The following is a 22,451-nucleotide window of genomic DNA, read 5'->3' on the forward strand; positions in this document are numbered from 1 at the left end:
CCTTAGTGGTCCACATACTGAAACCGGGAAAACACCATTTGGATCTGGCGTCTTTTCAGCCTGTCAGCCTTACCAGCTGCCTAGGGAAGGTCATAGAGCACATGGTACTGGGCAGGCTCGAGTGGTGGCTTGAGAGAAAATCTGTTTTCCCCCAGGAAATGTCAGGCTTCCGTAGGCATCGTGGTCCCATGGATTCGGTGATAAATTTGTTCTTTGCTGTTGAGCAAGCGAAAGCGCGGGGACAAATAGTGATGGCTGTCTTCCTGGACGTCAAGCGGCCGTATGACACCCCGGTGTTCTTCATGCGTTGCTCCGGTCGCAAGTGCCCGGGAAAGCGCTTGCATGCAACAACAAACAACGTTGGGCTAGTTGGTAAGGATACAGCATGGTGGAAAAGCGCACAGAAGACACGGACAAAAAGGGAGACGACACCACTTGCGCTACTCACAACTCTATATTTAATCAAAAGACACAAAAACACAAAAACACGCACATCGCAACGCCCCTTCGCGAAGGGGCGAAGGGGACGCGAACGCCGAAGGGGCGTTGCGATGTGCGTGTTTTTGTGTTTTTGTGTCTTTTGATTAAATATAGAGTTGTGAGTAGCGCAAGTGGTGTCGTCTCCCTTTTTGTCCGTGTCTTCTGTGCGCTTTTCCACCATGCTGCGCTTGCATGGCTTGCCAACTTCCTGAGACAAAGGAAAATATTTGTCAGAACAGGCGAAGGTGACACGGAGAAGGCTGCTGTACCGCAGGGTGTCCCTCAAGGAAGTGTCTTAAGCTTGTTATTATTTAATATTGTCATGGTTGACCTCAAGGAATGTCTACCGAAGGGAGTAAATGTCTCCATATATGCGGACGATGTGTGTATTTGGACTGTAGGCAAGTTCCGGATTCAACATCGGCTACAAAGAGCACTGGACGGCATCAACAACTTCTTCTTGAACGCGGGGACGGATATCTCCACCGAAAAAAGCGCAGTGCTTCCTTTTACTCGAAGAGAGATGGTAGTGGGCCGCACCTTATGGGGCGAATTTCCCCATTCATTATCATTAATTCATTTGTTGTTGTTCGAAGAGAGATGCGGAAGTTCCAACTTCGAATTGGCGACTGCCCCCTCCTACAAGTCAAGTTTCACAGGTTCCTGGGTGTGTACCGCAACCTCTCGTGGAGAAGGCACATTGACTTCATCATCTCAAAGGCTCAGCGCTGAAGGAATGTGATTCGCCACTTTGCCGGTGTGCGCTGGGGCTGCACTGAGCGGGATCTTCTTGTGCTCCACAAAACTCTGGTTCGCGGCTCCCAGCTTGCTCGCATTGCACAGTATATCAGCCACGTCTGAACACAAGCTTCGTTGTACATTGACACGCGGCCTGCGGACGTGCCTTGGTGTTCCGCACAGCTCTGAGACGTGGATGGTGACCGCCGACGCCGGAGAAATACCTATCGATGTCCTCCGCCGAAGAGAAACCATCCGACAGTACTTAGGGTTGCTCGCTCACCACCGGCGCCACCCTCTGGTTCAAAAGCTGCGTAGGCGGAAGAACAGTAAACACTCGGTATGTGTTACAACAGCATCTGGCAGGCTGATGAAGGTAGTCCAAGCGTTCCACATTCAAAGTGTCCCTTGATACCACTTTCATTGAAACACGCACCATCTGATACTCGCCCTTGAGCCCCAACATCAACTAGAATAAAGTGGTATTCTTCATCTGCCACTGCAAGCAGTAAAATTGAATAGAACCCTTTGTAATTAAAGAAGTCAGAACCGCTTTTGTCCGGACACCGAATAGCAAAATGTTTGCCATCTATACTTCCAATGACATTCGGAAAGTTCCACCTAGAGCTGTACACTTGCCTGGATTTTCTCCCACTCAGCTGTTGTTGGTGGTTTTAACACGAGTGGTGAGAGGCAGTCCCATATTGCCGCAAGGGTCTCGCTCAATATGTTGGACACGGTTGAAACGTGCATACAGTGATTGATGGCGGGCTGCATGGAACTGCCGGTTGCCAGGAATCTGTAAAAGTTCATCAGTATGAAAACCGCTAAAACGTTGTCCATACAACACCAGGGCTGGCACGACAAAGAACGAAATGCAAATTAACGAACAAGCACAGAACCAGTCTGAATTTTCTCCTTATTTCATATAAGTTCATCATTGTTGGGTTATTTCGCATTTGTATGTTCTGTGCGTATTTCGATTGTTGAATTAGAGAAGACGGGCCAATTTATTTGTTCACGTGGCTTCCATATTTTTCCCAACATAACGCTCACCATAGCTCCTGGTGTAATATGAATCCGAAGAGATTTAATCGCGAGCATGACGAGAACATGAATGAAATATGACACGCGTTTCCAGAAGTCGCCTTAATCCAGGCCATCTAACTTAAAACGGCTTCTCGGGTGAGTATCGTTAAGGGCTTACCTCAACGTGACTGCTAGTCTCTCCGCAGGAGATATGGGTCTTCTATGGTTCGGAGGATGCAACAGCCTGTAGTACACCAGGCCCAGCAAACGGTCGAATGATGCTTGGTCATCCTGCATAAAGAACACAGACTGGCTGCATTAAAGAAGATTGTTCTTGGCACCTACCATGCGCCCAGGAATCGGCAATTACCACTGATGCACAGGAAAACGTCTCCCCAGCAGGGAAGGGAGGGTCTTTATATGCGTTCAAGCAGGAGCAGCTAGCAAGTCCTTTAAAGCAGTAAATCAGGGTAAACACAGGCAGGGACTTATTCATATTAATGTACTTAAGAACATATTAGGGTTGTTTATGAGCGCCTGATCAAAAATAAATTATTATTATTGTTATAATAATAATTATTATTTAGTATTATTGTTGATGTTGTTATTATTATTACAGCATGCTTTCAATTACCTGAAATACTTGAAATGGTATTCTGGGTCCACTTGCCGCAGCTCCTGTACGAGGTCGTGGTACTGCCCGATGTAAGGCTGCTTGTCGAATATCTCGCGGATGAACATAGTCCGCTTCCGTCTCCGTCGTAGACGACGCAGCAGCAATGCTGTAGTGATTTTTCGCCGCGCTGGATGCGTCCACGCCATTTCAAGAGCTAATTATTAAGAAAACACGCAATACGCGCGAACGGCGCACAACTGTCGAAAGCCGCGGGAAAGGTAGCAGATAGCCCTTGCGACCTTGCGCATGCGCCACGGCCGCCGGCCGTTGCTGACGCGCGTCTGACTATAAACGCATATTTCCTGGCTGGCTTGACGTGACGTATCCGACTTCGGCTGTCGCTGGCTGCGACGCCAAAAACATCGGACTATATCTGCGCCTTTAGTATATGTCCTGTGCCGACTTCAGGGGAACTGTGCCGGCATTCGTCTGGAAAGTCGAATAAACCCAGGGAAGACCTTCGCCTTCGTATGTCCATTCGTTTCAGCGTTTTGTTGATGAGGTACTTCGCAGTCTTCACTGACGCCTACATCGACGACATCCTCGTCGCTAGCCCTTCCCTGAGGCCCGCTGGGCACATGTGCTTGAGCTTCCCGGTAAATGCCTTTGCAGGGTGGAAGAGCTAGAGTTCCTAGCTCGCCACCCGGGACGGTATCCGCCTTCTAGCTGGCAAGGTCCAATCCCTTTGGGACCTCTAGCTTCCCCTGTCCCCGAAGAAACTCTGTGAATTTCTCGGCCTGATGAACTTTTACTGTCGATTAATCCCGAACTGCGCTTCGATCATGCAGCCTCTCACCGACCTTCTTTCCTACACGGTTACTCAGAACTCACCAATCAAGTGCACAGACATCACCTTTGATGCATTCGAGCGTCTCCGGACACTGCTCTTTTGGAATGCCCTATGACCTATGCGCAAACCAACCTTGTCGTTGACGCCTCTATCGGCGCAGTTCGTCATCAAGAGATAAAACGACGCAATTCGCCTTCTTTTCCAAGCCGCTGCGACTGCCTGAGCGAAAGTACAGTACATTTGGCAGATAACTTAATTCTAGCTGTCTACCTGGCCATACGCCATTTCTGGTACTTCCTCGAAGGCGACAATTTCTACATTTTGATCGACCACAAGGGACTAACCTATGCCATCCACTCCAACCGGTCTTCACTCTCGCACAGTGAGATCGGTCACCATGCATACGTGTCGGAGTTCACGGCTGACCTCCGTCAACATCAGCGGCTCACCTCATGCAGTCGCCGATGTCATGTCCCGTACACTCATCTCTGCTGTCCAGTCGCTTCCTGCTGCCATCCATTGCACCGCCCTGGCAGCCGCTCAAGCGGACGACCTCGAACTCCACGAGCTTCGGACAACCTCAACTTCACTCGGAAGTTCCCGCGATCGGAAGTTTCCTGGTGCCAATGTCACCGTCGCTTGTGATGTCTCCAAGGGACCTCCGCGGACGTTTGTGACCGAGTTGTTCCATTTCCACGTGTTCCAGACGTTTCACTCCTTGTCTCACCTTGGAATGCGCGCCACACAGCGGCTTGTCTGGGCACGTTCCTGTGTTGCCTGCTTGCCGTCCAAAGTCACCAGACATATTATCACTCTCCCCCAGCAATTTCCCATGCCCACTTACCGCTTCGAGCACGTGCACATTGACTTGGTCGGACATTTACCTCTGTCCCGTGGATCGCGTTATTTGCTGTTCAGAATATTTTATTAACATAATTATCTAATTACACAAGAAACTGCCCAGATTACACTTTGCTTTTTACTAACACAATAACAATGTAGACGTTCTGTGTGCAAGCTATCGTTACAAGTATGTCAAACTGCTAAAAATATGTACAACCTATCATTCGTACGTACGCATATCAGGCAAAATTCGGATGAAAAATTGGTTTTGATTATTTACACTATTTACATAATCTGAATCCCTTGTTAGAAAACAAGGTTCCCCATATCATCGTCATCATGTATTTTTCTCTCTCTCTCCTCAGAGCAACGCGCCCATACTTCACGCATATGTACCGATTAGACGACTGACGCAGGAATTCCTGCTCCCCTAGCGAAAAGAGGCGGTGCTCAAGGTAGTCACGAAGCAAACACATAACAAGGGTAAGTCTCGGATGTATTGCTCGAATACGGCGATTCTGAGCTACAGCCCGACATAGGAACTTCCAGAGTACGTATGACATAATTATTATGAGTAGACGGTCAAACTTACTTAGGGCGCTCACTGCAACGTTACGCCTTACAGCGAAGCGCTGGCGCACTAAAGTCCACAATGTCGACACTACAACACACTCATGTAGAACATGTGTATTTGTTTCATTTGCACCTTAGTTGGAGCAAGTAGAATTTCTTGTACAACAACAACAACTTTATTTTGGCTTTGGAGAGTGGGGAGGTTCATCGCCACAGCTGATACTCAACCCCATTGCTGGTGGGAATGTGGAGAATAAAATAACGAGCCCCTTCACAATAACGATCGAAGTCCGATGATGTCCAGAAACGTCAGAAGAGCTTTGAGCGCAGAGCGTTGCTGGGCTGGATTAGGCCAGGGACCAAGCAATTTCGATAGGGAGAAGGGGCGAGAGTCCAGCTGACGAAGAGACTCGGAGAGTGTGGTTCGGGAAGGTTGGTAGTGGGAGCAATGAAGAAGAATATGCTCCAGATCCTCAAGCACACCACAGTGGCAGCAGGTGGGAGAGTCAAGTTGTCTCAAGCGGTAACGCCACTGAGCTGTAAAGGACACATCGAGGCGCATTCGGTGGATTAATGCAGCATCTTGACGAGAGGTGGTTCGTGGCATGCGGAAAGCGAGCGTTGGATCAACTCTGCGCTACATAGAGGGGGGAAGAATGTCGGTTGTCCATTGGCGGGAAGCCAGGAGTGTCACTAGGCGGCGGAGAATTGAACGGCGTTCTCGTCTCAGCAGAACAATACTGGTCCGTTTCCAATACGAGAGTGCTGCTTCTGCGGCGCTGTCGGCCTGTTCGTTCCCCACGACACCACAATGGGCTGGAACCCACTGGAGAACTAGCCTGTGGCCTGCTGCGTAGATAGTGTGGTAACCCATTAACACATCTGTGACTAGGGGTGCGGATGGGCCTCGTATGCCGGAATTTTCAGTTGCTTGAAGTGCAGATTTGAAGTCTGTGAAGACTGCCCATTCCCGCGGTGTAAAATCAGCGATGTGTTGTAGAAAGAAAAGGATGGCATAGAGTTCCGAAGCTGTGGAGGAGGTTGGATGTGGAAGGCGTCTTCCGTGCACTACGCCTTCGGATGGTATGACGAATGCTGAGGCGTACTTGTTGTTTCGGTATGCGCCATCGATATATGCTGCCGTAAACGTAGAAAACTTCTCGTCTACCAGAGCATGAAAATGGGTACGGAGGACTTGAGGGGGGACCTCATCTTTTCTTTCAAGAAGGTTTGGAAGGCGTACAAAAGTGGGCGGTACCGGTAGAGACCAGGGGGCTTCCGCCGGTATAGTGTCCTTAGTTATGAAGCCAGTGAGAGTCTGGCGTGTCCTCTGCGCTACTCGATAGAAGTTGCTTTCAGGGCGGTATCGAATTTTCCTGAGGAGCGGGTGGCAGGGAATGTGAGCACGCAAACTTAGGAAGTGCCGAGCCGTTTCACGTTCACGGAGAACCTCAATCGGGAGCTCACCAGCTTCAGCCAGTACTTGCCGTGTTTCAGCCATTCTTGGAACTCCGAGACATCGACGAAGGTTTGGAGCAAACAGGGACCGAAGTGTATTTAATGAAGTTGTTGATATCCTGTGCAGAATAGGAAGGCTGTAAAGCACAGTCGCCCTCATCAATGCCGCGTGAACCGCGAGCAGGGAACGCTGATCACAGCCCCATCCTGAGCCAGAAAGATGTTGAATTGCGGGGAGCCATCGCTGCACTTTAGTTTCAAGGTGTTTAATGTGCCGAGCCCAGCGCAAGTCCGAGTCGATTACCACGCCAAGGGAGCGGTGGAAGCGTACCGGTTCAAGCTTCCTTGTACCAAGCCAAAGAGGGAAATTGGCCATAGCTTTGTACGTGAAAGGGAGCTCGACACACTTTTCGGGTGAAAGGTCCATCCCAAGGTGCGTGAGGTATGTATGAATATTATTTAAAGCGAGCTGCATGCGGCGCTGTATGGCTGGGCGTGATTTTCCTACTGTCCAAAGGGCGACGTCATCTGCATACACGGAAAACGACACTTTACGAGGAATTACTGATTGTAGGCCTGCCATCACCACGTTAAAGAGTGTCGGGCTGAGAATGCTTCCCTGGGGGACTCCTTGTGGAACAGGATGCTGAGGGCTTTGGCCTTGGGACGTACGGACAGCGACATTTCGTCCGTAAGGAAGTCTTGGAGCCAGATGAAGAGCCGACCAGATACCCCAAACGAGCGCAAGGCGTGCAGCACACAAATGTGTGAGTCGGTATCATATGCGCGCTTGATGTCGAGAAAAACCGATAGGACGATCCGTCGATGGGCACGAGCATGTTGAACTGTAGAGACTAGGTCGGGAACTGGATCCATGGAGCTTCCGTGGCGACGAAATCCAGCCATTTCGTGAGGGAACGCACGTTATTTTTCGAGCCACCAGTCGAGGCGATGCAAAACCATTCTCTCCATCAGTTTCCCCATACAGCTTGTCAGGCTCACAGGGTGAAAGGAGGATAGGGCATTTGGGGGCTTGCCTGGTTTCAGGATGCGAACAACCAATGCCTCCTTCCATGTATGTGGTAAAAATCCTTGTTGCCAAGACGTATTATACACATGAAGGAGAGCCTGGAGTGACCGCCCGTCAAGGTTTCGCAGGGCGGCATAGGTGATTTTATCGGGTCCAGGGGACGAGCCGGCGTTCACAAGCTGCAACGCTGCCCTTAGCTCGATTAGTGTGAAGTCGCGGTCCATAACTTCCGGGGGACGGGGCCAGTCTTGGTGAAGTTCAGCTGTCAAACTGTGGACAAAACTGCGGTGTAGTTGCGTGGCGTGTAGTTGCGTGCGTAGTGGCGTTGCGTGAGGCAGCCGCCGGAGTCGTTAGTATCACACAGAAGTCCGTCGCTAGCGTGTTTTCGTCTACACCCTTAACGATAGCCAAGGCAGCGAGAGGATTCTTTTGAGGGGGCGCCTCCTTGAGAGATCGGATTGTCCACCAGATCTTCGTGGCCGGATCAAACGGTGAAAGGTGGTGGCAAAACTTACGCCAACGCTTCCTGTCCTCTTTCTTAAGTTCTCGTGTTACTTTAGCTTTCATCCGGCGGTATTCCACAATGTCCGTAAGTTGCCCTGTCCGACGAGCCGTTCTTTTTGCTCGGCGACGTAATGCTCTAAGGTGGTTAATTGCTGGGGAATGACTGACATGGCCAGTTACCCTTTTAGACATGACCACCGCTTCCTGAATACCGCGGGTAATTGCTTGAGAGAGAGCATCTGGGGAGTCCCCAGAGGCTCTCTCTGTGCAACATCTGTGCACACCGGTATGTCCCCAGTGGGGACATACCGGTGTGCACAGATGTTCTGAGGCCCGCACGAAAAAGTCTCCAGTTTGTGAAAGAAATCAGTCAAGTAGTTGCTGAGAGGGGCAGTCTGTCGTGCGAAATATATAGAGGAAAATGATCGCTACCTGTAGTGTCGACGTCCGTAGCGCACGACAAGTGGCGAATTATGTCGGTTGAGCACCACGAGAAGCCCAATACATCGAGTGACGTTGGGGATCGCTGTAAGTGGTCTCGCGGTTGTTCAGCAGGCACATGTTATTATTCTCCATTGCCTCCAACAACCTCCTTCCCCTACTGTCCGTCCTTCGGCTTCCCCAGGCCGAGTTATGTGCATTGAAGTCACCCAGCACAAGCGCCGGGGCTTCCAGAGAACCAAGTAAGCGTTCGAGGTCACTCCACGGGACCTGTACCGCGGGACGGATATAGATACTGACGACCGTTAACAGCATGGGGCCAAGGCGGATCCTGCAAGTGACGTAATCATAAGAGCGATGACAAACTGACCCGATTTGCGCAAAATTTCTTGCGCAAACAAAAAAAAAAGAATTTTTTGTAGTTCTCCATTTGACCAGCCGATCTTTTGTTGGAAGTATACCCCAGCAGGGGGGAATATGTTTAATACAAAGTAAAAAAAAAAGAGAGAGAAGGCTTTCCAGTGAAAGTCCGCAATCTCCTGTGGCAGTGCAACCGGGTCCCTTCTACCACTGTGCGAGAACGTAGCCGACCGCCACACACGTTTGCCCGATGCCACCGTCATTAGAGCTGCATGCCATTTTGTTCTCCCTCAAGCACATTCCATCCGCCGATATCAGCGGCTGGGTGATATACTGTGACTCCAAGGCAGCTCTTCAGTGTATAGCGAGCATGGGCATTCGTGGATCGCTGGTGCCAGTGGTTGTGGAAATACGTCAGCAACTAAGCCGTCTTGAGATGAGCCGGCACTCTGTCTACTGGGGATTGTCCTCCCTAAAAGCCACAGGCCTCTCGTGCATACGCAATGGTCTCGTGACGTTCCATAAAGAACTCTGATGCGAGAAGTGGATCCTGACCTATGTTATTCCATGTACTCCCGTGTGCCTCGCTATTTTGCATCGCCGATGCATGGGCTCAGTCTCGGTGTTCCGCTCAACTCCCATCAACCCACTCGCGTGTGGCCAACAACGGCAAGCCAATTTCGACCCCCCCCCCCCATTTCAATCATCAGATCGGCCGCTCCGACTCCATACTCTGCTCTCGCTGTGTCGTATTGGCAGACATCACGCATGTGCCACTCAACTGCCATCCCATCTTTACAACTCTCAAAGAGTAGCACTTCAGTGTCGCCTGCAATCGACCGCTGCCGCACCACTCACACTGGCAACCATCCTCTGCCCTTGGTGTAACATGATCGAACATCGCCATGCTCTGCGGTACTTCCTGGTCTTTCTCCTCGACACCGGTCTCCCTCTCTATCCTGTGCCTTTCGAGCCTGTCAGCCTTTCCAGCCTATCCTGTCCAGCCTTTCACAGTTTCTTGTTTCTTTTTAGTCTTGTCCATTTTGTTTTTGAGTGATATAAGGACACCGTAAGGTAGGTAGGGTCTTTCGGGCCGTCTCCATTGTCAGATTGCAGCGTGGAGCATACCAAGCAGCCTCCTCTACGTCCTTGACGATATACACCACGGGTCGTCTTTACAACCGATAGCGCTCAGGTATCTAAGTATCTTAAATGCCTTTTCAAGTATCTGGTACTCTATTTTAAATACTTTTTGTTTTCAAGTATTTTGAGATTTATTTTAATTACAATGGGCTCTCAGTATTTGGTATCTTATTTTAAATACATTTGTGCGGTATTTTGTACATGTCTGCTGCGTACCCCTGTGTGCTGTGTGTTTCTGCCTAGCCTTTGTTGATGTTCTCGGCGCCCCTAATGTTGACCTACCGACTTTGCTGGCCGTCTACCGCTCACTTCAGCGTCGCTCATCGTCTCATCATCATGTCACATCTCATTCCGTCCACTGTGCCTTGGGGTAGGGGGCCGCACCTCATGTGGCGAATTTCCCCATTTATCATAGTAATGTTTTCTGCTGTTGTTGGACCGATGCCCACCCCACGCCAGACGCTTCAGCAGCCGATACTGTCGCCCGCGCGTTCCTGTCTGTCTGAGGGTCTCGCTTCGACGTGCTCATTACCATCACCACAGACAGTGGACTACAGTTCGAGTCCAAGCTCTTTAACGACATGCTCAAGCGCCTTGGCACCCGAAGACACACTGCATACCACCCGTTCAGCGCTGAAAACCGATCCCGCAGAACTCGCCCACGTGACCACTCTTCACATTCCCGGTGAATTTTTCACAAAAATTTCCCTGCATTTCTTCCACCATCATCCTTCGTAGAGGCCTATCTCGCCCAGCTCAGAGCCTTGTTCAGGATTTCCGAACCCTCCCCCATTCAGACGTCGCCTGCATACATGTCTTTCTTTTCAAAGCCATGAACCATGCTACACATGTGTTTGTATTTCACGACGCTACGCCCTTCCAACTCCCTACCGCGGCCCTAGCTACGCGGGCCTCCGTCGTTCTGAGAAGTTCTTCACCCTTTATCTCACCGGCCGCCACGACACAGTGTCCGTCGGCCGGAGCCCGCCAACCTCGCCCGGCACGACCTCACTCTCCCCTCCGCTAGCTGCCTCACCCCCCTCACGTCCCACACGGACTTTCCCCCGCCTCGCCGTGTACACTGGCTTCATTCATTTACCCATACCTTTAACTGGGCAGGTGGCTCCTGCTCGGTTCTGAAAACAGCGTTCTCCTCTTGTCACCTGCGCTCCTGCTTTCCTAAAGCCTATTAAAGTCTTGTTGGTAGCAATATCCTGCGTGGTCAATCGTCTCAGGTGCAGAGACCGATACGTAACTGAACATAGCATCCGAAGCTGAACAGCGTGGAGATTATTCATGCCAAAGGAACGACGCCAGTTTGATAAAGCTTCTCAGTGGAAGCGCTAACAGTCACGGTACCGGAGCTCTGCGATATCTTGCGACCGCTCCGACAGTGCGTATCAGGGCAACCCATAGATTTCCTAGTCGGACTCAAGCGTTCCGAAGGACCATCCGGACGTTATCAGAGTGCTCCGTTTCCACCAGTCGAACACGACATTTCCCACCAGAGCTCCCTAGCGCAGTCGGTGGCGACCAGTCGAAGACACCACAGAATTTTGTCCTCTGGAATACAGTTCTTTATCAGCGAACGCAGGTGGCGGGACCCGAACCCACACCTCTGCGACTGCCGGTCTGGTGTTCTACCGCTGGTGTTCATTCCTCGTGTCCTTCGTGATTTGCGAGCGAACGAAACCCCGCAATTCATGCTTTCTCTCCTCGCCTTCTCAAGAAGCGCGGCAATGCGGAGCGGTCTCCTATAGGCCTCCTCAAATGGTTTGCCCAATCATCGCGGGAGGTTGTTTGAGGAACCCAATGGGAGGACGCTCGGCACGTTCGCACTTCTTGAGAAGGATAGACAAGGGAAGATTCCCACAACGGTTTCGTCCACGCAGAGATCATTAACGACGGAAGAAATGAGTCCCGTTCCTTTTGTGTTGGTGTCAATGTAACAGCACAATTGGTTCCGCGACTAGAAAGTTCTGCAATTTAGTGCGTCTTTAAGAGTGGAGTGGCCACGTCATATCCCGTTCTGTTGCCAGGGGAACTAATACCCTCTTCAGACGGGCGCACTTACGGCCTAAGTAGGAAAGCTGTTAACAAAAACTTAAAGGTCATGCCAGACAGCGTGACAAGGCCTTCGGGGGAATACGGAGATAAGAAAGGAACTGAGTTCGCGGAACTTCGTTGTCTCCAAACTGCCTACTTTCGAACGCAAAAGGAAACAGTATACTCTCGATTGCGCTAGCATGAAAACCAGATGACGACATTATAGCGACGCGTCCGCCAACCGCGTTTACGAGGCGAACCCAGGAACGATAAAAACCTTGACTGTCGTGTGGCAGTGTCCTCGGAGTTACGGCCGCGACGGCCGTAGCTGTGCCGTCTGACTAAGCTTTCCGTCAGTTGGCATCTCCTCCCGACCAGCACAATGTCCCGAAAGTTCAACTACATGGGGGCGGCTGGTAGGTGTGTTCTCAGCACGATGCTTTCTTTCGCATGGCGGCGCTCACGAAGAAAACAGACTTGATCTGTCCGTCTTTCCCTTTGTACTCACACTTTTAGTGCATTGTGCTTCTATCGGCTGTGTTGAAAGGGGACATGTGGGTTTAAGGAGACGAAGTTTATCTTCAAAAGTCAGCATCCGCGCTTATAGGCCAGCATCTGTAACAGGATCTCCTACCTTTCCCCGGTCGCAGTCGCCTGCGATAATGCTATCAGATAAACGAATGCCTCTCTCGGATCAAAAGTATTGCGAAAAGAACGTCAAGATAAAGACGGGGATAAAGCAGCCGCATAAAAGCGAGCGGACGAAGTAAAACGAAAAATGTTCTTATCGCACCAGCGAGCTGCCTGAAGAGAATAATCGAAGGGCCTCCCCCAACTTCCTTCGGGAGAAAGTGATCGATCAATCACGTCTGGTCCCGTCTGCCGTCCCTACTTTCTTCCTTCGGCTCTATTGTTCTCGCTATGATTAGAAGAAAAAAATAGTAAAGCGAACAGACAACATGGGGAAACTAAACGGCACAACGAAAAGCGGCGCAAGGAACGCAACACGGGAAAAGCGAACGACTAAGTTGTCGCCAGGGAATCGGACAGCTAAATTAGTTTCGCGCTCTGTCGTACGATGGCGCCTGTGTCGATGGGAATGTAGAAGAAGATGAAGAAGAAGAAACGGAGGAGCAAATGAGTAGCGAATTGAGCGAGTGCAATTGGGTCTCAGGCCCTGGAAGGGAAGAGAGAACGGACAAGTTGCGATTAGGAACTATAGTATGTGCGGGATTTGCTCTAACGAGTGTTTGTGACATTTTGTGCGCCAGGGATGTTGTCGAGATTAGTTTGAGTGAAGGGTTGCGATAGAGTTGGTAGTCGTCGATATGCCGAAGAAATAGAAGAAATACTATAGAAATCGATTCGCGAAAGCCAAGTGTGACTTTTTTTTTTTTCGTTGTCTGCCTTTGGCCCACCGTATATAATAGGACTTGAGCGTAACGAAAGTTGTACATTGCAGCGGCTGCAGAGTTATTATAAACCGTCAACGGCAAATAAACAACGAGAAAACGAAGAATTAAGCATAAAAAATGGATGTAGGCTGTGTCAGGACACGGCCGCAAGTTTTTAACGTGAATTCGTGGTGTGAATGGAGAGAGTTCAAATAAAGATAATAGTTTGAATAAACTGTGTATAACTCCAATATCACAATATTACTTTTGTTCGAGTCTTATACATATTTATTACAGTGAATGAAACAAATGCACTAGTTTTATATTATAGTGTTGCTCGTGAAACAAAGTCAGTGAGTGAAGGTTATAGCTACACTCGAGGGTCTTGGTTGGTCGAGGACGGGTATCGTGGGGGGAAGGGCGGAGAGTCGTTTCACCAGTCTGTTCAACACCAGATGATGGTGCGAGAAGTAGGAGATGATGCATTCGACGCTGATGTTGCGTGTATAAGTGAGATCTAGACAAGTATTGCCTAGAGTCGTACCGGTCGTCACCCGCGTCGCGCAGTCGATGTTGAACGTGCCCACAAGCAACAAACAAAGGTTGGGCCAACCTGTGACCACTATGACCAAAGGGTTCACATAACAAAGAAAAGCAATTGCATTTCTTTCCTGAGGAAGAACAGATACTGTACATAGGTTGTCTCGCGAGCTTTCACAACCCAAGTGGAAAAACGTGCTTGGCCCAAGGTCAGCTGAGAGGAGATTTCCACGTCTCATTGGTTCATACGACGAACCCCATATAAAGGTGCAAATGACCCGCTGGACTCGATTAATGTGTGTTCTTGCGCACGGGAGCACTTGCAGGTAATAACTTATGCGAGAAGCAAAAAACGTATTTGCCACATATGCACGCAATCCCAAAATTTGCGGTCACCCCCCCCCCCCCCCCCCCCCGCCGGCGCACTCCGTCGCTATACTCAGCAGCTATGCGGGAAGCGGCCTTACAGGATGTGAATTCAATAGGAGACAGCGTTTATGCCAATTAACGGCAAAACAGAATTAAAATTTTAAGACGTCATCGTCTAATAGAGAAGAACACCATGTAAAGAACCCCTGGAGACATGAAAGGTGGTAGCAGATTATAAACCTAGTGCACCCTGGCCAAATGAAGCTTAATGCATTGCGCCTATGGGGATTCCGTCGATTTTTGCACATCGCCCATGTTTAGACTATGATTTTCGACATAGGCAGTCAAATTCTGGAAATGTCATCGCCTATTTTCGTTCAGTATGTCCTCCAGGCCACATACCAACCATGGCACGATGTGTGAGTGTTAATCCTGATGCACCCAGGGCCTTCAAAGTTGCGACTCAGACAGGGTTCCCCTCCTAGTATTACTGTAATAGGCATGCGCTGAGACTGTACGCCCGGTCTGAAGGGGTTCGAAAGGCGAACGGTCGTTTTTTCCAGAACTCGAAGGGGCTGACAGAACAGACAACTTTATTTGGGGTGAGTAATATACAAATGATACCGTTTTGTATTTTATATCGCTTTTATATTAAATTATACAACTTGGTAAAACTGTCCATTTCGAGTGCCGTTTTGGAAGTAATTTTGTCAAACGCGGGTTTTGTCAAACGCAACAAGATACGGGGTTCAAACCCCGTGATTTTACTTTCACATATACATATTACATAATCAGCTTAGGACATCTTTAATATTATTTTTATATCAAATGATATTAAGCCCCGAAGTTGACGAAATTCGCCACTTGGTCATTTCGGGTGCCGTTTTGGAAACGATTTTGTCAAACGCGACCTCTCAGGGTGCAACAGGGGAATAACGTACGGGGTTCAAACATCGTGATCTTACTTTCACATATACATACTATAAAATTAGCCTAGGACATCTTTAATCTTATTTTTATATCAGGTGATCTTAAGCCCCGAAGTTGACTAAATTCGCCACTTGGCCATTTCGAGTGCCGTTTTGGAAGCGATTTTGTCAAACGCGACCTCTCAGGGTGCAACAGGGGAACAACGTACGGGGTTCAAACACCGTGATCTTACTTTCACATATACATACTACAAAATTAGCGTAGGACATATTTAATATTATTTTTATATCAAGTGATATTAAGCCCCGATGTTGACGAAATTCGCCAGTTGGCCATTTCGAGTGCCGTTTTGGAAGCGATTTTGTCAAACGCGACCTCTCAGGGTGCAACAGGGGAGCAGCGTACGCGATTCAAACACCGTGATCTTACTTTCACATATACATACTACAAAATTAGCCTAGGACATCTTTAATCTTATTTTTATATCAAGTAATATTAAGCCCCGAAATAGACTAAATTGGCCATTTGGCCATTTCGAGTGCCGGTTTGGAAGCGATTTTGTCAAACGCAACCTCTCAGGGTGCAACAGGAGAACAAGACACGGGGTTAAAACCCCGTAATCTTACTTTCCCATATACGTACTACAAAATTAGCGTAGGACATCTTTAATATTATTTTTATATCAAGTGATATTAATCCTCGAAGTTGACGAAATTCGTCACTTGGCCATTTCGAGTGCCGTTTTGGAAGCGATTTTGTCAAACGCGACCTCTCAGGGTGTAACAGGGGAACAAGGTACGGGATTAAAGCCCCGTGATCTTACTTTCACATATACATACTACAAAATTAGCGTAGGACATCTTTAGTATTATATTGATATCAAGTGATATTAAGCCCCGAAATTGACGAAATTCGCCACTTGGCCATTTCGAGTGCCGTTTTGGAAGCGATTTTGTCAAACGCGACCTCTCAGGGTGCAACAGGGGAATAACGTACGGGGTTCAAACATCGTGATCTTACTTTCACATATACATACTATAAAATTAGCCTAGGACATCTTTAATCTTATTTTTATATCAGGTGATCTTAAGCCCCGAAGTTGACTAAATTCGCCACTTGGCCATTTCGAGTGCCGTTTTGGAAGCGATTTTGTCAAACGCGACCTCTCAGGGTGCAACAGGGGAACAACGTACGGGGTTCAAACACCGTGATCTTACTTTCACATATACATACTACAAAATTAGCGTAGGACATATTTAATATTATTTTTATATCAAGTGATATTAAGCCCCGATGTTGACGAAATTCGCCAGTTGGCCATTTCGAGTGCCGTTTTGGAAGCGATTTTGTCAAACGCGACCTCTCAGGGTGCAACAGGGGAGCAGCGTACGCGATTCAAACACCGTGATCTTACTTTCACATATACATACTACAAAATTAGCCTAGGACATCTTTAATCTTATTTTTATATCAAGTAATATTAAGCCCCGAAATAGACTAAATTGGCCATTTGGCCATTTCGAGTGCCGGTTTGGAAGCGATTTTGTCAAACGCAACCTCTCAGGGTGCAACAGGAGAACAAGACACGGGGTTAAAACCCCGTAATCTTACTTTCCCATATACGTACTACAAAATTAGCGTAGGACATCTTTAATATTATTTTTATATCAAGTGATATTAATCCTCGAAGTTGACGAAATTCGTCACTTGGCCATTTCGAGTGCCGTTTTGGAAGCGATTTTGTCAAACGCGACCTCTCAGGGTGTAACAGGGGAACAAGGTACGGGATTAAAGCCCCGTGATCTTACTTTCACATATACATACTACAAAATTAGCGTAGGACATCTTTAGTATTATATTGATATCAAGTGATATTAAGCCCCGAAATTGACGAAATTCGCCACTTGGCCATTTCGAGTGCCGTTTTGGAAGCGATTTTGTCAAACGCGACCTCTCAGGGTGTAACAGGGGAACAAGGTACGGGATTAAAGCCCCGTGATCTTACTTTCACATATACATACTACAAAATTAGCGTAGGACATCTTTAGTATTATATTGATATCAAGTGATATTAAGCCCCGAAATTGACGAAATTCGCCACTTGGCCATTTCGAGTGCCGTTTTGGAAGCGATTTTGTCAAACGCGACCTCTCAGGGTGTAACAGGGGAACAAGGTACGGGGTTAAAACCCCGTGATCTTTCTTTCACATATACATATTACAAAATTAACTTAGGACATCTTTAATATTATTTTATATGAAATGATATCAAGCCGATAAAGTTGACTAAATAGGCCATTTTGCCATTTCGAGTGCCGGTTTGGAAATGATTTTGTTAAACGCGACCTCTCAGGGTGCAACAGGGGAACAAGATATGGGGTTCAAACCCCGTGATCTTACTTTCACATATACATACTACAAAATCAGCTTAGGACGTTTTTTTGCTTCGCGAGTGTCGTTTTGGAAGCTGTTTCTTTAAACGCGACCTCTCCATGTACGCCCTTTCACCAGGATTAAAGGGGCTTCGCACGTTTTAAAGGGCTCCATCTGCTGCCGAACGTTGCGGTAGCCTCTGGTACAATCCCAGTACAAGCCGTTCATAGTATCTTTTTGGCACCATGATACATATCATTTGAGTCATTGTAAAGGGCCCTGCTGCCGCCTTTTCCAAATTTTGCGGTGGTTTCCGATGCAATCACAGGAGAGGGGCATAACATAAGCTGTCACGTCTTTATATGTGTGTAAAATGTCTGCCACTATGATTCAAGGGGTTTTTGTCCGTTTTAAAGGGATCTGCTGCAACCTTTTATGGAGTTTGCGGCCGCATCCGTTATAATTCCAGTAGAATGGCAATAGTATAAGCCGTAGCGTATACTTATATGACTTCGGAACTATGATACAAGGGGTATCGACCATTTTAAAGGGCTCTGCTGCCGCATTTTCCGTATTTTGCGGTAGTCTCTGTTACAATCCCAGTAGAAGGGCATAACACAAGCCATTGATGACATGTCATCGGCAGCAGGGTCTCGCCCGTTCTGAAGGGCTATGCTGCATCCTTTTCCAATATTTGCGGTCGCCAGTGGATCTCGGTGGAATGACATAGTATAAGTTGTTGGTAATAGGTCTTTGGCAGCATGACACAGGGGGTTTTGCTCGTTTAAGAGGGCTCTGCTGCCACGTTTTCCGAATTTGGCGATCGCCTGTGTTATAACTCCAGCAGCTACACAAGCCACTGATTGCACAAACCACTGATAACTTTCTTTCTTTCACTCCATGATACAGGGAGTATCGCCCGTTTTAAAAGGCCTTGCTGCCGCCGTATCCAAATTTTGCGGTCCCCTCTTGCGCAATTCCGGTAGAAAGGCATAGCATAAGCCGTCATGAATATGCTTTTGGTACCATGATACAAGGGGTTTCGTATGTTTTAAAGGACTCTGCTGCTGCCTTTTCCGGATTTTGTGGTCGCTTCTGTTGCAATCCCTGTAGAAGAGCATCATAAGCCGCGGATAATATCTGTTCGGAACCATGATTAAAGAGGTTTCGCCCGTTCTAAAGGGCTCTGCGGCGGTCTTTTACAAATTTTGCGTTCGCCTCCGTTAAAATCCCAGTGGGAAGGGCAATAGCATATAAGCCGTCTCGAATATGCCTTTGGCACCATGACACAATGATACAAAGGGTTTTGCCCGTTTTAGAGGGCTCTGCCGGCGCTTTTCCAAATTTTGCGGTCACCACTGTTAAAATCCCAGTACAACGGCCAAGTATAAGTCGCTGATAATGGCTTCGCTATGCAGAATACACCAGTGACTCTTTGTGGTGTATTCCTTGGTTGCCCCTGCCATCGTCGGGGTTGCAGAAACGTTACTTTTTACTTTCCTCAAAGAAGTTGGCAAGTGATGCAATGTTTCAGAAGGAAAGTGTGGGTCATTTCTTGCAGGTCGACGTGTAAGCGAATCATGGACTTCTTTATGCGTGCTGCATTTCGAGAAAAATTGGTTGATTACCATGAACAGGGAAATTCAAACGGCTTCGTAACGGATATGTATTTTCGTCTATGATGTCTTTTCCTGAAACTTTAGCACCAGTGCTCGTAGGTGCTCGTTGCTGTGTAAATGTTCGGACTGCCGGCGATTTGCCGTGCAAGTTCACTTTTGTGCCCCGTATCTTGGCAAGTTTTTTTCCTTGCCATATCGTCGCGGCTCTCTCGTGCTGAATTAGCGGAAGGTATCAGCTTTTAGTTCGTTGCGCAACTCGTATCAGCAGCGAAGAGGAACGACAATTTCTTCTTTGTCATTGTTGTTGCGGTTGGCACTATCATCAATAAGCATAGAAGCCAAGATGCGGTACCCGGCGTGATAAGATGTCGGCGTGATTTCGAGTGGAGCGAACCATAGGGTGGTATATCTATATGGATACATATCTATGGGTATATGCATTGGTGGCCAAGCTGTATCGGGAAATCTCATGAATTACAGGGGAGTAGTTGGAAAAATTCAGGGGGAGTGTACACCTCCCTGGGGGGGGGGGGGGTAATGACCCTAGGAAAGGACCGCAATTATAGCAAAGTACCTTAGCGTAAACAGCTGAGCGGTATAGTTATTAGGCATTCGCATATACAATTCGTCAATGAAAAACTTCACTTGACGCATCAACAGAAACAAATGAGCTTCTTTTCCAAATGAGATATTGAAAATTTGAAGGGCGTTTCATGTTCTTCGTACATAGTTCTTCATGAACGATTATCTCAACGTTCAGGAGCACTGAAATTGTCGGTTTACACACTGTATTGTTGATTTTGCTTGCATTTTCAACGTGAAAAAGAAAAAAAATCAGAGAAAGAAAAATAATTAAAAATGTTCACACAATGACCCTGGTACATAACTACTCCATCTATTTTCTCCCCTTTTTTGCTCTGCGCCTCTCTGTGCTCCGTATATAGTTTTTCGCGCATGATATCCGGAGAGGCTGCTGCTATGCTGCAAGCCCATAAACTATATAATTAAGATGATGTCATTCTCTACACTTGTCTCCACTATTACTTCTCAATTATCATATTACTTACAGTGTAGTTTATCAAAATGCACGTTCAGACCAGATCGCTATAACTACTTGTTGAGGTTCATGAGTCACAAGAACTGCTCGAATGTGAATGTACTTCCTAACGTCGACAGAAGCAGCACTACATCGATTAAGGGTAAAAACAATGCCTGAAAACCTGGTTTCATTTCTAATTCTTCATTATTGGTGTGTGTGTGGGGGGGGGGCAGCTTTATTCTATTTAGTGGTCAAGAGCCCTCGGGACACAGAATAGCTGACTGCAAGCCATGCACATGCGGCCCGCGTGTGTGAGAGCGCTGATTGCCCTGATCTAAGCATTACTTCATCTTAAGCGAGAAATAAATAATGTACTCGAGGGCGCGTAGCACTTGTTTAGCGTTATCTCCAAGTCTGGTATTTAGTCTGGTAAATTTTAGTCTGGTAAATCATTGCCACTCGCAGACGTCACCACTCGCATCGCCACAGCACTCGCAGACGCCAAATTGTCCATATCTTCCATTTCATTTAGTAATAACTCTGGATCTAAACGTGATATCGAAGATGTCATCACTTAATTACGTAGTCTGTATATTCATGCTTAATAGCTATGAGTCCGCGGCCCATACTTGTTTCCCTTGCTAGGGCCTGCGAAGTAGCGTTTGGTCAAATCGTTCATTTTCAAGCGACCAAAGAACAAACAGGAGACAAGATCACACACAAGTCGCTCTGTTGTTGTTTCGTGTTTGTTCTTTGGTCGCTTGTGGATTTACACCAACCAGCCCAATCTATATATTTAAGACATTTTGCCAAATCGTCGCCCAAGTGGCACTCACTGGCGCCAATTTGTCAGTTTCCTCTATTTTAGCTCGTAATAACTCTTGATACCAACTTGATACTGACGGTATCATCATAAAATTACGTAGTCTGTGTATCGTCTGCGAACCGTAGCTGCTGTCCTTGCTGCACTCTTAGAACTCGCATTTAGTCAATTTGTCGTCCAGAAGGCCATCACAGGCGCCAACCTGCCAATTTCATCCGGCAATCTCCCGATAAGTCTCATACTCGTTCCCACAGTTATCCATCACGTCTTGTTATCGTTATCATTGTCATGTCATGTTATCATTGTTATCCTCACGGCGTGTTATCGGTGTTGTTATCAGGTCGGGGTGCGAAAAGGGAATTGTTCGCCTCAGATACGCCCTCCTCTCCCTGCCCAGGTCTGTTCCTCCTCACGTACTCACGCACCACCCTGGAAACTTAGCTTCGTTGCGTAGTCCTCTGCTATCAGGTCAAATCGGGTTTCAGAGGGGGTGTCCCTGAATGCTGCTCTTGACCGAAAATGGAAAAGTCCAAAGGTTTCCAGGTTGCCACCAGGTAACGCAGGCGACTCAAGTAAGAAGTCCAAAAAGACCGTGAGCGTCTTGAACAGTTGAGGTCAATTCCCAAGTATTTGGGAGCTTGCGTAGACCATGACAAGCTTGCCATAAAGCTCGGCGTGGAAGCCCATCGCCCTAGCCAGGATCCACTGCATTTAGGCCAGCTAATGCGAGCGCCACTAGCATCACAAAACCTTTGCACATGACATATCGCACGATGGATGCTGCCAACTGTTCCGCAGAACAACGTTAAATCATCTGCATAAGCAAGAACTTTAACTTCGAATGCGTGCCTTCGAAAACCGCGAACATACGGGTCTGCAGAACCGATCGGCACAGCGGCTCAATGTAAAGGGGAGGGGGGAGAGCGGCCATCCCTGTCGCACTGAAAACCTCAAAGGCATAGGGTTCGAAAGGCTTCCATTGACTTGGAACTGATAGCACTGCATAGCATTGGATAGCACAATCGCACCCACTTGAGCAGTACACATCCCACGTTCACGCAACGAAGTAGCCAAAAAAGGAAGGCGTGACTCACTCGGTCAAATGCGTTTTCAAGATCCAGCTGAACTAATGCCGCTGATAGCCCGAAGAAGTTGCAACAATCGACCGCCGATCGCGCCACATGCGCGTTTGTGAATATTGTACGCCCCTTCATTCCGTAAGCCTGATGTTCACCAACAACATAGGGCATTAGC

General features: G+C 47.9%; 1 pseudogene; it reads right to left on the reverse strand.

Annotated features, from left to right (window-relative positions):
• Positions 1-1,565: 1,565 nt before the first annotated feature.
• Positions 1,566-3,069, reverse strand: LOC135389696 (putative nuclease HARBI1; annotated as a pseudogene).
• Between the last annotated feature and the right edge of the window lie 19,382 nt (positions 3,070-22,451).

This window comes from Ornithodoros turicata, chromosome 3 (assembly GCF_037126465.1).
Source record: "Ornithodoros turicata isolate Travis chromosome 3, ASM3712646v1, whole genome shotgun sequence".
Taxonomy (NCBI): domain Eukaryota; kingdom Metazoa; phylum Arthropoda; class Arachnida; order Ixodida; family Argasidae; genus Ornithodoros; species Ornithodoros turicata.